At 52.7% G+C, this 10,979-nt stretch overlaps 1 long non-coding RNA gene across 1 annotated transcript; it reads right to left on the reverse strand.

Moving 5' to 3' along the window:
• Positions 1–908: 908 nt before the first annotated feature.
• On the reverse strand, positions 909–2,041 carry LOC129077977 (uncharacterized). The gene is made up of 3 exons (XR_008529913.1): positions 1,969–2,041; positions 1,576–1,624; positions 909–1,064 (listed from the first exon to the last, which is right to left on the reverse strand). It is a non-coding gene; the product is annotated as an uncharacterized LOC129077977 (long non-coding RNA).
• Positions 2,042–10,979: the final 8,938 nt, after the last annotated feature.

The raw sequence follows: 10,979 nt of genomic DNA on the forward strand, positions 1-10,979 counted from the left end.
CAAGACATCATGGCTTCCTGGGGCAGAGACTCACAAGCAGAAACTGCCACAGGAAGGTGCCTCGGGCTCCCTGAACTGTAAGCAACGACTTTATAGAGGCCCAGAGCCGACCTGGCTGCAAGTTAACACCAGGGAGACCCAGCATAAGGTGAGATTTTCCTCCAGAAGCATGAGCAGGTTCCCATAGTAAATACCAGAGACAAATGCCTTTGTGTTTCCAGGAGAAAGGAAAAGGAGCCATTCAAAAGACACCAGAGCTCTCTGGGTTTTGGGGTTTTTTTTTCTTCTCCTTAATTTTCCCTATTTCTTCAGAACACTCTGTTCTTAACAAGGACTGCCCTTGGTAGAAACTACTGCACCAGAGCAAAACTGATGGGGGGAGGGAAATACTCAACTCCAGCCCCGTCCTGCCACCTGTCCCGGCCGAGGGGGAGATGAAAACAGAAAGTCCTGTCAAGGTCACAGCACAGAGACTTCACTAATGGCTGGGCCTAATCGTAGGACCACAGAAGAGCCCCCTCCTCACACCCCACCACCGTGTCACCAAGCACGACTCACAGCAGCTCCTTCCATCTGGTGCAGCATGTCCCACGACCAAGACAAAATGACGGCATACCACAGGACAAAAAGCATCGCAGAGGCGGGAGCAGACCCTGACCCCGCCCGATGCTGGTGGGGACGTGGAGCAGCAGGACCCCTCGCCCAGCGGCTGGTGGGAATGCGACACGGCACAGCCGCTCTGAAGGACAAGCGGTCAGTTTCTTACAGAACTAAACACGCTCTTGACGGTTCCATCAGCAGTCATGCTCCTTGATATTTACCCGAAATAACTGGGAACTTCTCTGCACACAAACACCTGCACATAGATATTTAAAGTAGCTTTATTATGCCCTTGCATATGTGGCTCAGTGGATTGCGCGCCCGCCTGCAAACTGGAGGGTCGCTGGTTCGATTCCCAGTCAGGGCACAGGCCTGGGTTGCGGGCCAGGTCCCCAGCTGGGGGCATGGGAAAAGCAACCAGTCACTGAAGCGCTCCCTCTCTTTCTCATTCCGTTCCCCTCACTCTAAAAGTAAATAAAGAAAATTTTAAAAGTAAGTAAATGATGCACCTGTATTTGTAATGGCCAAAACTTGATGCACAAATTCAGTTTGTGACTTGAAATCCCTGAGGCAAAGATGGACTTTTAATAGGCACACAGCCATGTGGAAAAGATAAAAATAGCCCCACCCCTCACAATGAACAACCACAAAAAAAACTCCAAACAGATGAGAAGTCTACACATGAAAAAGGAACTACAGGAGCTCACATACAAAACGAAGCTGACCCGGGCATGAGAAACCTCCCCACTGGGATGTGGGAAACAGAAGACCCATCCACATGAAACCCTCAAGCTGAGAACACCTGGTGTCAGCGCGCAACGCCCACCCGGCAGCCGCGGCCCCTGGGAGGCCGGCCCGGCCACCCGCCTTCCCTGCCCACCGCCCGCTCCCGCCGCGGCCTGTAGGCATCGGTGCGGTTTCTGCGGGCCAGGCGCTGGTGGCGAAACGGGCACCCAGATCACTTGAACTTCATACCGTCTTCACAGGTCACGAGACAGTATCGTTTTGACGTCCCCCACGAAACCTAAAAATGAGAAAACAATCTTTGCTGGCGGGCAGTTTGCCCTGCACTCCACCTGGCTGCCCCCCGAGCTCCCCAAGAAACACCCAGCACGGCCCTAGGCCCGGCAGCATCCCACGAGGGGGGAGCCTTCGGGGAGAACAAAAAAGAACAAAACGCTTATCGAAGCAAGTAATAATTAAGGGTGCGGACAAGGTCCTAAATGCCTGCGTGCCTGGCGCAGGCACGGAAGGAGCCTGAACTGGTGCGCCAAGGGGCTCTGCCACGGAGCAGGGGGTCGTGGAGACCGGGGGAGGGCGGCCTGAGAGCCACGCAGGGCCCCGGGCAGGACGGGCGCGTGGACTCACCCGGCGAAAGTGGCCAGCAACTGCTGAGTGCACCACTTCCTAATCGTTACGTTGACACTTAAACAAGGTGCCCAAGGACCGGCCGCTCGATCGAATCGAGCCAGCAGAAGTTAGCGGGCACGCACACAAGTCTGCATCAGGAACCTGTACGTCGCACGCCAGAACCCGCTGCCGCTGGGCCTCCCCCGCGAGGGGCTGGCGGCTCGGAAGCCGCAGCCAGCCCCACCCGAGGGCCGCCCTGCCGGGGCCACGGCAGCGCGCGCTCCCTCCACGGCCCACGCAGGGTTCAGTTTTACTCGGTGCCGTCGCCAAGTAAGCCGGCCTCCGGGCGCTGCCTCCCGCGGCCCGGGACACGCGGGGCAGCAGGCCGCACGCAGGGGGCTCCCTGTCCCCGCGGCTCCGGTGCTCCGAGGCCCGGCGGATTTGGGGCCGAGCCTGCGGCCGGAACGCGCGAACAGACCGGGCCTGGCACACCCACGCGCACCTGCGGGCTAAGCCTAGCGCGCAGCTGAACCGCCGTGGCCCCGGGACCCCCCCGCTGGGACGCCGAAGCTTGGACACAGCAGTGTGCTCGGTCTCGGCGCGGAGACGGCGTGGAAGCCCAGGAACTGCGCTTGCGTGGCCGGCCTTTCCCAGCCGGGCCTAAGCGTTCCCGTGCACCTGAGCAGTCGCTTCGGCCCTCCGCGGGGGCGGGGGCGGGGGCGGGGGCGGGGGCGGGGGCGGGGGCGGGGGCGGGGGCGGGGGCGGGGCCGAGGCCAGCGTGCGGCTTCTGCGCTTGCGTGGTCTGCCCTGCCCCCACCCCGTCCGCTCCTACCTCGTCCGTGGCACCAGAACCTCCCACTGCCTCTCGGACGCTGCGCCTGCGCACTGCGGCGCCATTCCCGGCTCCGCCCCTCATCGCGCGGGGCCCTGAGAGGCGCGCAGCGTCCGGCGGCGTCGCGGGCTGGCGGGCGGCGGGCGGCGGCGGCATCCGCGGCGGGAGGGGCCGCGGGGACGGGCAGAGCCCCGGCGGCCAATGAATGGAAGCGCGTCCTCCTGCACCGCCGGCGGTCCGCACCCGGTGGAGCCCCGTCCCCGGAGCCCGGCGCCCGCGGTGAGGGGGCGGTGGCACCGGCTGCGCCTCAGCCTCGAGCTCGTGCCCGGACTCGGCGTCGGGGCCGGACTGTGCGGATGGTCGTGGACGTGTTCGAAGGCCTGGCGGTGCCGCACCGCCGCGTTAATGTCTACGCCCGGCAGGGCCTGCGGTGAACGCCGGGCGGGCCTGGCCTCCCTTGGTCTGCAGCGCCAGTCCGGTCTTCTACCCCGGCCGCGGCTGACAGCTGGCGAGCGGCGGCCCTGGAGAGCCGGGCGGGCGGAGGGTCGCCCCCGAGGCGCGTTTTCCGGCAGCACGATTTTGTGGACGATTAAAGTGGTAAAAGTTGGTGCGGTGCCCCCGCCGCCGCGGGGACGACGGGTTGGGCTCATGCGTCCAGAAGGGCTCCCGCGGGGCCCACAGGGAAGGGCGACCACGCGAGGGTCTGCGCGCGCGAGGCGAGTGTCGTTTCTGCGGGGTCCGGCCGGGCCGAGTGGCGGGGCCGGGGGACGGAGATCGTCCGGGAAGAGTGGCGGTCGCGTGGGGGCCCCGGCAATCGTGTTTGTGAAGAGCGGGAAGTTCATCTGTTTTGAACCTCACTTCGAAGTGCATAGTTGTTTTTTTTTAAAAGCCAGTTTGCTTAATAACGCAACGGCATCCTTGTGACTTTGTGTATAGAAATGGTACCCTTTTTTTGATGTTTTCTCCAGCACATGGTGACACAGTTAGGAGACTAGGAAGGACCTGGTTTCCTTTCACTTACTGCGATGAATAAGCCGGGTTTCAATCAGGAGTTCATTTCAGTTACTGAACAGCTGCCTCGGAGAGGAAGCTGCCTGCAGGGGTTGGCTCGCAGGCTCCAGGGCTTCCCCCGGGACCCTGCGGCCCCTGCCCTCGGTCCTGCTTAGCTGTTACCTGCTTGTCATGATTGACGTTTTCGCAGGAAAAGCTGCGGGACACGCTCGAGGTTTTCTGTGAGTCTTCAAAAAGTGTCAGAGCGCACAGTTCCTCTGCTGCGTGAAAAGCAGGCTGAGGCGGAGAGTCCACCTGACAGCGATGAAACCCGCTCGCTGGTGCCGGTTAATTCCTGGATGGGAACACTGGCGGGGGGGGGGTCCGTAAGCTCCTCAGGCTGTGCAGAGAACATTCTCCACACCGCGGAGAGCGACCTGTAAGAAGTGACTAGGGTTGTTGGCCGCACCGTGTGCGCCAAGCAGCTGCTCTGCGGCGTTCGCTTCCTGAAGGGGTATGTGGGCCTCTGTGTCCGGGGGTTCCACACCTGCAGGCCGGTCGGAACCACTGGGGACACGTCCGTGTTCCTGCTGCTGCGTCCTTTGTGCCGAGGCCCGCGATGCTGCGTGTTGTGTCTGTGCCGAACAGGTGCAGGCTTTTTTCCTTGTCATGCCTCTCTCAGCGCTACGGTGCGACAACTGTTTCCACGTGCCAGGTATTTTGAGGACTCGAGCGGTGACTCGGAGTTCACAGGGGGCGCGTGTGCGGGCCGTGGGCGAATACAGACCCTTGAACACCAGGGCTGTGAAGTGTGAGGGTCCGCCTGTTCCTGGTGTGTTTCCCAGTAAGGACCGTAAAGGTACTTTCTCTTCCTCGTGATTTTCTTACCGTTTTCTTTTCTCTGTTGTGAGAGCAGAACGTGTAAATACACAGAGACGGTAAGTGTCCGTGGCTTGTTTGTATCGCTGGGAGCGCGTCGAGCCAACAGAGGGCCGTCAGCAGTGTGTTTGGGGAGAATCGAGCGTCGCACGTGATGGGTGCCTGGGGGGGCGCCCTCACCTCCCGTTGCTCGCGGGTAACCGAGCTGCACCCTTCACAGGAGGGACTTGCGCATCTGCCGATTTTGTCATCCAAGGTGGGTCCTGGAACCCACGCCCTGTGGACACGGAGGGACCACCGTGTGTGTGTGTGTGTGTGTGCGCGTGTGTGTGTGTGTTCAGGTCTCTGTCCTGCATAGCATTTGGAGAGTGACCAGAAAATGTGAAATGTCCTGCATAGGTTTCGAGAGTGACCGGGAGGATGGAGCTGTGGACACAGGAAGAGCGGCGACGGTGGTCAGTGCGAGCCGTCTCTGTGTTTGGACTTGCTGTTTTTTCTTGGCCCGGCTTTGGCCCCTTCAGGCTGAGGTCCTCTCCTTACTTGTGATGGCTGCCTGAGAGGGGACCAAAGTGGATCATTTTTTAAAAATTCTCTTCTGTGGATATACTTCCTGATTATACAGAGAGAAAAAGGGAGAGACAGAGAGAGTAACATCCGTGTGAGAGAGAAACATCCGTCGGTTGCCTCCCATACGCACCCCGACCAAAACCACAACCGAGGTATGTGCCCTGACCTGGGGTCACATCTGCAAACTTCGTGATACATTGGGCCACGGTCTAAGCCGCTGAGCCACCTGTCCAGGCCTTAGTTCTTACTTTCTTGTCAGTTCTTACAGCAAAGTGGGATGAAACTGATTTCAGGGAGTGCAGCTTCCCTCCTCATAGTATCACCTGGTGCCTCTGGCGCACGGCGTGCTGGGTGAGGGCATCAGCTCTAGACCGAAATGTCCTATGTAGACGCGGGCTTTGCTCCTGTTGCCCCAATCCTTTATTAACAGGCCATTTGAATTTAAATTTATGTCTTAATCTTTTCCTTAATTTTGCAGATTTAGAGTATTTTCATTGTATAGGTGGATTATAGAAAGTCAAGGAACAAGTTTTTCTTTTTTAATTTACCATTACTGATATTTTTTTTAATGTGTTTTGAGGCTGGCATGTCCCTGATACGTCAGGTGTGAAAAGAGCAATTCAATTAAGTGCTTGACCTGATTTATTCTTTTGTAGGTAATGCAGAACCACCATCAAAATGGCAGCGACCCCGCTTCCACAACAACAAAGGGTCAGTCAGCACCACAAAGTACTTTATAAGACTCCAGGAAGGCAGTGGTCTGCAACCAGGGATGACACGCTCATAAATTACGTGTGCCATTTTTTCAGTAAGGTTTGAAATTAATCATATTCATAAACATCCCGAAAGATAAAATGACTTATAAAACACTGAAGATACCGTACATTTAGGAGCATGAATGAACATATGGGTCATTTTTACCAAGATTTCAACCTGATGCCACAGCCAGAATAGTTATGGTCAGTCATGGAGAATAACCAAGAAACCCATCCCCGTGCAGTTGGGGCCTCGGAGGACATCGGGCCAGGCACTCTCAGGTCCCTGCCGAGTTTCCCTTCCAGACTCACTGTAATGTCTACATGTGCCTTACTCAGTCCTTCAGGCCAGGTACCACAGTGTATTAAGAAGCCACTATGATGGCTTTTCTTGTTATAAAATATGATGATTAGGTTTTAATCCTTAACTGTAGTTTTTAAAAGTTGGGGTTTGGTCTGCTACCCCTTCCCAGGAGTATGCTCCTGCCTTGGCCTTCCCTTTCTTACTCCCTCTCAGGTGTGCATCTCCTAAACTTAAGGGACCTATGAGATTTGCAACCAGGGTAGCAATGTGCGGCAGCAGCTTTCCTGGGTTTATTGCCTGCACACGTGTCCAAGGCCTTTTTTTTTGATTTTCCAGGGAGCAAAAGCAACCTTGCATAGGCTCATTTCTTTAACACTTCTGGAGAGCTAAAGCAGCCCTGTATTTTTCCTGTTGCATCTTCTATTCTAAGCCCTTCTTTGCCTCGCTGTCCCCAGCTTTAATAAACATATGCTCAAAATAAAAATAAATAAAAGCTGAGTGTAATTTGTTTTACTGGAATGACAGATGTAAATAGTTTAATTCTGCAGGTTTTCTATTCAATTATATAAAAACTACAAATCAGGTACTGTATTTTAGATAAAAAATGCTTTTATTGCAAGAAAAAAATGTGGGTGTCCAATAAAATCTGTAAAGTGGAGGTGGAGCTGAAGCCATCCTAACTGAGCAGTTTTTAACTGCAGCTGTAATGTATGTTTGGAGTGTAGAGAATATGTTAGAAGATCGCTGGTCACTACAACGGAGATGTGGCATTTAGAGAGACAGCTAAACTTACATGCATCATGGAATGTCAGTTACGTGGTAGTCGCTAAGGAGACCTTCCCCACACTCTTTGCGTTCAGGTTTCACATTGTCACTTAACTCGGAGACGTCCTGACCGTTTATAATGAGCCCCTTGCTGCCTCTTGTCCGGCCAGCGCACCGCACGGCACGTTTACAGCAGTCCTGGCGGTTAGACCTCCACGCCTCTGACTTAGTGTCTCTGCTCTCGGAAGCTCTTTTGACATTTGTGTAGTGATCCCCCCATCTGATGAAATCACGCATACAGTTCTTTGTAGAAGAGGTGGCTGATTAACAGGGAAGAAGGTGGTTATATTACAATTGTGAGAATAGCCTTAGGTGTTTAGATCTTTTTGTAATAGGGAAGACTCAGCCATCACGGGTGTTTTAGAATCCCGAGGACATCGGAATGAATGGTCGGTTGTCAGGTTCTTTGAACAATAACATGCCTTCAGAGTTGTTGCTTCAACATCTAGAAAAGGGTTCGTGTGCTTATTTCATACCAACGGATTATGCCAGGTGAAACAAGTCGCTCATTGCCTACGACCCTGTTGAAGAGTCGTTTCATCAAAATACTGTACCTATTAATCTGACTTTGCATCAACTATGTTTTTAGTGTATTTATAAATGGTGAACTCAGTTTCTGAAATTAAACTTTTTATTTGCAATTTCCTACTGTTGGAGTACACTGCCTTTTTATTCTTAGGATGATAAAATAGTCATCCTCTCCTGGGTCCAATATACGTAGAAACCGCATTCATGTATTTTGTGAATTTTTACTTCGCTCCAGGCAGAACACGGGAACAGTGATTTTTTTTTTTTTTTATTCTCACCTGAGGACATGCTTATTGATTTTAGGGAGAGAAAACATCAATGTGAGAAAAACATTAATCAGTTGCCTTTCACGTGGGCCGCCAATGGGGACAGAACTTACAACCGAGGTATGTGCCCTAACGGAATCAAACCCACAGCCTTTCGGCTTACGGGACGATGGACCAAGTGAGCCACACCAGCCAATGGGGACACGGCTGACAGTTAAAAACCAGGGAGACTCAGTCTTAGGGCGCCCCACCCTATGGCAAGATTTTTCTACAGGAACATGAGCAGGTTCCCACAGTCAATATCAGAGACAAATACCATTGTTTCCAGCAGGAAAAAGGGAAAGAAGCCATTCGAAGACACCAGAGCACTCTATTCTTAACAAGGACTGTCCTTGGTAGAAACTACCACACCAGAGCAAAACAATGAGGGAAGGGAAATAAATACCCAGCTCCAGCCCCTTCCAGCCATCTGTCCCAACCGAGGGGAAGAAAATTTAGAAAGTCCTGTGGAGGTCACAGCGCAGAGGCAGAGATTTCACTAAAGACAGCCTAATCCTGGGACCACAGAACATTCCCCTCCCCACACGTCACCACCGTGCCACTAAGGCCTCTTGCAGCAGCTCCTTTCCCCTGGTGCAGCACACCACAAGACAACAGACTGAAGAGATGAGCAAAACTTGACACCACCAGATGCTGCTGAAGACACAAAGCAGCGGGAACCCTCGGCTACTGCTGGGAACGCAACATGGTGCAGCCACTCTGAAACAAATTGTTTCTTAAAAAACTAAATACACCCTTTAGTATTCAATCAGCAATCATGCTCCTTGGTATTTACCCAGAAGAACTGGAAACTTTGATCCACACAAAAACCTGCACATGGGTATTTAAAGCAGCTTTATTTGTGATTGCCAAAACTTGATGTAGAAGTTCAGTTTGTGACTTCAGATATAAAATTAGACCCACATTTACACTGAACGAAAAAGAACCCACACTGCTGTGAGGTATACATGTGAGAAGAAATTACAAAGGCACAGAGAGAAGACGAGGCTGAACTCTTGCCTGGGAAGCCTCTCAACTATGATGCAGGAAAAGGAAGACACATAAACATGAAAACGTCAAGTGAAGGACACTTGTGCCAAGACAAATGGAAAAATTGCAACATATATTTTGATAATGGGTGAATACGCTACTAATTGTATTTTTAGAATGTGAATGGAAAATTATAAAAATCCAAAGGAGAACAGACGTGACATGACCAGTCAACTTACAGGAAAGAGAGATCTTCGTGCTGTGAGAAGGCGTCAACTTCGCTCCTTGGGGAAGGAAGAGCACGGCTGTTGGGAGGCTCCACCACTCGCCTGGCAGAGTGGTAGGTTGACAAGGCTTAGCAGATTCATTCAGCCTCGGGCTCCCCCATGGAGAGGATTTGGCACGACTGAGCCAAGCTAACATGCACTGACCCTCGCCCAGCACCCCACCTCTAGGAACTTACCTTAAAGATGCCCCTTGAACTATACGAAAGTGCAAATGCATATGGTTAGTTGTTGTAGCACCATTAGAAGTTTGAAAATACTAACAACCACCTAAATGCCTGCACACAGAAGACAGAAGAAATGGCTGTGTACATAATACAGGGCTACGTGTCCCAATCACAAGAGCTCTTCAGGGACAGAAAGCGTGATTGCAGGTGCTCCAGAAGAGCACAGTTACGGAATGCTGCCCCTGGTGCAATTAACAGAGGTATTTGCTTATCTTCACAAAAAGGACAATCCAGAAACTGCGGTGCGGTGACAGGAAATGAAGGGAGCAACATCCCTGTGCAGACCGTGTCTACGTTCAACTGACTGGAAAGAAGGAAAAATCTGACCCTAAGACTGAAAGCAAACAGAAAGCATGAATCCAAAGACAAGTCAAATGAAAAGCACAACCACAAGCAAGGGGGGCCTAATCCAAGGACAGCATTTGACCATGAACCTCCAGTCGCGGGTACCACAGTAAAGGATGCAAACAGCTGAGCTCTGTTTCATGGGTTGCTTCCATAGTACTATAGCAAAGCAATTCCCGAACTAGTCACCCTTCTGAACAAACGCGTTGCTATTGCTGGGGTGAGGATGCCACTGTGGGAGTCGGGACAGTGTGGACCAGGGGTGTGAACAGAAGCCAGCATTGTGATTTCTTGTACACGTGCACATGCGTGTGTGCGGCAGCCTGCCCTGCCTGGCTCTGTCCACAGCAAGTGCCTCGAAATGGACCTCCCCACCAGCGACAAGCACATTTTACATCAGACCTGGTGCAAAATCTGTATAACCATTCCCCACCAAAAAATGCCCTGAGAAAATAGCTGGCTGGAGGACGGGGACACAGGCCAAGAGGAGCATGGGTGTGACGCCCATGCCAAGTAGGAAAGTGCTCCAAAAACTAAGTGACAGGACAGAGCAGCCTGACAGTGTCTCAGGGTGAGTCCTGCGCAATCTGTACACCAAGGTAAGTAGACGGGGTGACTCTCGGACCATCAAGACAAGCCACCAATCCACACACATGACAGAAATCAATGACAATTAGAATGCTGAGAAATTATCCACTGCTTGATACATATTGATCATAGATAAATAACAAGTACTGATGACATATAAATGGAGGCAGGTAGGAGTTCATACACATGCAGTGCCCAGTGCTAACTGGCAGGCACGGAGGCCCTGCAAAGACTGCTGGGAGCATTGTCAGCAGGTGCCAAGTTTGGGACAGCTATAGGAGGTCCTGATCTGAAGGGTCTGCAGACTGTCAGTCACAGTGGAGAAAATACTGTGAGGTGTCTTTCCCAGGACACATGGGGGCAGCCCGGGGTCCAGACCATGCAGTAGGCAATTCTCTCTCACATGCTGACAACAGTAGCGTGTCCTTATGCACACGGGTGCATGCGGTGTGTATGCATACGCGTACGCTGGCATCCTGTTTTACTGACATCAGACACACTTTGGCTACTTAATAAATGAGAGTCAGTAAAGAATAAAAGTGCCAAAATCATCATTCAAAAGTAAAGTCTGGGTGAAGGTACTCTCTGGAAATATATAAGACTGCTAGTA

The sequence above is a fragment of the Pteronotus mesoamericanus genome, unplaced genomic scaffold (genome assembly GCF_021234165.1).
Source record: "Pteronotus mesoamericanus isolate MK-2021 breed Mesoamerican mustached bat unplaced genomic scaffold, CSHL_Meso_final contig_702, whole genome shotgun sequence".
In the NCBI taxonomy this organism is placed as follows: Eukaryota; Metazoa; Chordata; class Mammalia; order Chiroptera; family Mormoopidae; genus Pteronotus; species Pteronotus mesoamericanus.